This window comes from Emydura macquarii, unplaced genomic scaffold (genome assembly GCF_026122565.2).
Source record: "Emydura macquarii macquarii isolate MOO-44397 ecotype Brisbane River unplaced genomic scaffold, CSIRO-AGI_Emac_v2 contig_1483, whole genome shotgun sequence".
NCBI lineage: Eukaryota > Metazoa > Chordata > Testudines > Chelidae > Emydura > Emydura macquarii.
In genome coordinates, this window is record NW_027131620.1 from 39,115 (window position 1) to 44,146 (window position 5,032).

Here is a 5,032-nt window from a genome sequence, read left to right on the forward strand (position 1 = left end):
TTCCCCTCCCCTGGTAAGAATGAAGGGGGCTTCAAGGCTTTCCTTTCTGCCCCCAGCCCTCTCACTCTTCCTGCTCACATTCAAAGGATTTAGACTGATGCTTGGATTGTGTGTATGGGTGGAAAAGAAATAGAAGGGACATTAGCCACAACACCACAGTGTAGTTTAAATTCATTCTAAGCCCAGTTTTTTATCCTGTCTAACTAGACTAGGGTGACTGATGGGCAAATTGGGATGCCTGAAAATTGGGGCATGAAAAGAATATTTTCTGGGAATTTGGCAGGTGTCCAATTAAAGATGTAGTTATGCTATTTAATCAAAAGTTACATTTTAATTGTTTCTGGTGAGTCATGATTTTTTCAGACTATATGATTGTTTTCAGAACTTGCAGTTTTGCACAGTGACAGGGTTCCTTAGGAATTAAGCAGGGGGTAGCTGAAAATCACAGAGAATTTTCCAGGTGAGAATAATTTTTGCATCTTCATCATTATGGACTGGATCAGTGTTAGGGACACCAATATAGAGAGATTATCAGCAACATATTAAATATGGAAACCAAACAATTTCAAGAGCTCTGAGGCAGAACATAAACAGCTTAAATCCCTTATTGGGAGACCTCTGTCAGCTAGGTACAAAATAAATTAGGGAGGGAAGAAGAGAAGGTGGCGTTAAGGTTGTTTGGGTGTTGTTCAGACATTAAATTCCAATGCAAGGGTGTGTTTTTAATGAAGGGTGTGTTAAGCTTGAAGTCAAAATGGTATAATTAACCTTAGCTGTTGATTTCAGTGTCTTTAATATTTATTTCTAAATAGTGTGTATAATGGCAGATAGTTAAACTATTGTGTGGAAACAAAGATAAAAGCCGGAACTGCTTCAGATACTCTATCTAGCCTGGTAATTTAAGAAAAGAAATGGCTGCCTGACTGTACATTTCTAGGACCCTTTCTTTGTTTGAAAGTCTTCTGTGTAGACTAGATGAACAGTAGAGTCTACAAAGGGATTAAAAACAGCCCATGGTTGTCCTGGGTCAGCTGACTTGGGCTCAGGCTCGGGCTCTGGGACTGAAAAACTGCTGTGTAGACACCTGTATTTGGGTTGGAGCCCAAGCTCGGGGACCCTCTGTCCTTGCAGGTCCCAGCGTCTACAGTAGGATTTTTCAGCTCCAGAGCCTGAGTCTCGTGAGCCCAAGTCAGCTGACCTGAGACAGCTGTTGGGTTTTTTAATCCCTATGTAGACATAGTCTTAGTGACACATCAGCAGTAATGAGTGAGTGAATCTGAGGCAGATGTAAAGGCTCTGAGCCTGACTCACCTCTTACACCACTGTTACCCAGAAATCAATTTAAGTTGCACTTGAATAAGCAAGAGGAGAATCATGCCCTTCCTGAGCTGTAAATGGGAGTTCCAAGGGCATTATGAGATGTGAAAGAGCTGGACACTTACCACTTCCAACATATTCAGAGATTATTTTTTAAATTAAAAAATCAATCTGGGATACAGAATGGCCACAAAAGATTTAGTGGCATCTGAAGTGGAAATCACATTACTTTCCTCTTTCTAATGAAGAGTAACAAGGCTACATTAGAAAGAGATGCAATCTGGTTATCTTTATGAAAGAGAAGGTGGAGGAACTTGAACAATAGATGAAATCACTGTGAAAAATAATCAGAGCCAAATCAGATAGAATTTGAAAGGAGGCACTTCCAGAGACCCCTCAGGATGAGTTCACGTGTGTAATAGTTATGGAGGAGGAGAAAGACAATGGCAACCAGGAAGCACAGTAAATGCAAAAGGCATTAATAGAGACTTCCTATCTTATCAGGGATTGGATATTTTATGCTTAAAAGCACAAGGCTGGAAGTCAGGAGGCCTCTGCACTATTCACAGCTCACAGATTCACCCTGGGCAAATCATTTAGCTTCTTTTTGCCACAGTTTCCCTATTCTGTTACTATGATAATGCTTCCCTACCTCACTAGACACTGTGAGGACTAACTGATTATTCTGAATTGGTTTCAGAACCTTAGATGAAAGAGGTTAATGCAGTGCACAATATTAGAGGAAGCACTGACCACAATAGATTTTCTGTCCTTGAGAAGAAGAGCTGCTCAAGTACTTCTGGCTGTGCACTCCATAGTGAAGAACCTAACCCAAGATATCGTTGACCCAGAGTAACAGAACAGCACAGTATAGCATTTCTGCAGACCAGGCAAGGAGAGAAAAATAGTGGAGCCTACCCTGGGGAATTCCCATTGTAATTTACACAGGAACAAATGACAAAAGTAAAGGAGGACTGGATAAGATTAAGATCAGGCACACAGGCACCACAGTAGAAGTGATATAAATACCTAGATTGATTAGAGTCTGGAAGAAACCTGGGAAGGTGGAGGCAAAATTCAGAGATATTTTAAATAACACCTGGGAAAGGGGAGTTGATACTGGAGACAGAATGCACTCATTTATGGAAGAGAACTGGAGAGTCATGAAGTACTGGAGACTCCTGTAATATAGAAATGACTCTACAGATCAGTTTGTCTCCACTTAAGCAGAAGGATTACCTACCTCTTGGATCCATGGTTGGATTTGTTCAAAAAGCGTTAAACTAGGCAAGACAGGGAGAGAGAGAGCTTTTGTCTTACTCAATTTATATATGTACTTCCACGATTCAAAGTAAGGCAGAATTGGAGTTGTTGTGAAACAGAAGATTAAATAAAAATAAAACAGTGTTAACATACTTAAGTGTCCGTACACAAATGCAAAGAGTGTGGGAACTAAGGTTTCAGTCTGTTTCTCCTTGTTTGATTCTCATTATTGGAATGTCAGAGAGAGAGAGAGAGATACAGAGGAGAGAGAGACAGAAAGGGAGAGGAGATGGGCTGGATGGAATTTACAATGCCAGCAGTAAAGTGTTGTGATGAAATTCTTTGACTTATGAAACAAGGAAAGAGCTACATGGAACAGCATCTTCAGAGACCCAGAGCTGGAGGAAAGCAGGAACAAAACACCTTGAACTATTGTTGATAATGGGAGGGTGGAGCTGAGGTAGGAAAAATGCCTGTAACTTAATGAACGCTGTGAGTAGGAAGACAGTCGTGTTCCAGAAGGATTACAGAAACAACTACCAATGCTTTAGACTGGTGAGTGACTGAAGGCATGGGATGGTTGTTGTCTCTTTATGATTGGGGCCATTTTTCTTTGTTTAAAAGTTTTTTGATGTCTTGGTGAACACCACAGATAGTGTCCTACACAACTGTCAATGAGGTGGATGGAGGTAAGACAGAAAAATGTTATATGACAATCAATGATGTGAGTAACAAACAGGGAGACTGAAAAATAAGATTCATGTTTCAGAGGTAGTATGGAGACTTGCTAAGCCACTGTACTTCAAGCCATGAGTGCCTGAAGATAAGAACCGGTTGATGGCCGTTTGTCATTAGTGTGTTGGGTCCAGGTAAGCATCAGAGTCCATGGTCCTTGTGGATACAAAGGAGGGTGAATCTAAGGTGGGGAGGGAAAAAACTGACTGGACTCTGTGAGTAGGAATCAAATGAGCTCAAGCAAACTCCCAGAGGGAGTTTCAAGAGTCTGAACAACCTGGACTCTGACCACTTACAACACAAGGAGAAATCTTTGAAATAAAAATGTCAGTGGAGATACAGAATAGTCAAACCGAGCCAATGCTTCCTGATGTGAAAAGTGGGCAATGTTCCTCTTTCTGAATAATGTACAGAGGGCTACAAGAACACTGTATAAACTTGGTTCCTTTTTGGAGAAGGATGTAGAAAGGCTCAAACAGTAGTTGAAGCTTCTAGGAATATTAATTTTTACTGCTCTAAGGGTTAAAGTGCTGATAAATAAACAACGAAAAACATGCTTTCAACTTTTGAAGCCTCCTGGTTTCCTCCATATTCAAATTGGATCTGCATTTTCTGAGTTCTAATCTACATCATCAGGTTGGGACTCTTATAATGGGAAATATAAAGTTAGCAGTTTCCACTAAGCGAGATTCTCAACCACAGAGATTTAAACAAGGAGATTTCTAAAAACAGTTTTGGGAAATAATTTTAATAAGGTCTAACCTAGTAATTTAGTTACCACCTTAGTCAGAAAAATAATTACGGGGGTTTCAGTTCTGTTTCTTTCTAGCTTTTACTTTTTGAAACTAAAAACCAGACAGCTTTCTTGTTACATCTTTAATGAGATCTGAGAAAGGGCTACTGGAGCTGAGAGGAGCCATTTCCCCACAAAAAAAATCCCTGTACCTAGAAGTATTATATATGGCATTGATGGGTGCTATCCAAATCTATATGACAGAAAATTGGAGTGACAATTTTCTAATTATTCCCAGATAGGGTTACCAGATATCCTGATATTCAGGGCTTTTTCTTATATAGGTGCCTATTACCCTCCACACACCCACACACACACACACGGCCCAATTTTTCACACTTGCTATCTGGTCACCCGACCCCAGAGCAGGTACAGCACAGACAGAACAGTGAATATCTATAAACTTGCTCCAGGTGGAAATTCAGCATTGTATGGGGAAAAGTAGCTTTTTGCAGACAATATATATAGCAGCAGCAGTGATATATATAAACAAAAGAAAGAAATCACTCTTCAAGCAGGAAGTACCCCTTCCTTCCACATGGCTCATATGCCCCCATTCCCTATTTCCTCATCTCTAAAGGAGATTTATTTATGGCATACCTGGTTTCCTTGTAGGAAGTCCTACTTGTCACGTGTATCCAAGCAAACGTACTTCTTCTGAGTAAATAAATTCATCATCTCTTCCCACAGTTACGCCCCATGTTAAGCAGGAAAATTTGCATTGGACTAACATAAATTATAGGAATTATAGGCTAATTGTATTTGACTAGTCTAGAGGCATCAGTAACAACTGCCAAGCACCTCACCCATTTCTTTTGAATTTCAGATGACAGAAGCAGACTCTGATCTTTATTATTAATGTGGATGTGATTTCCCTAAGGAATTAAGTAGAAGATATATACAGTTCATACACACACAGAGGGA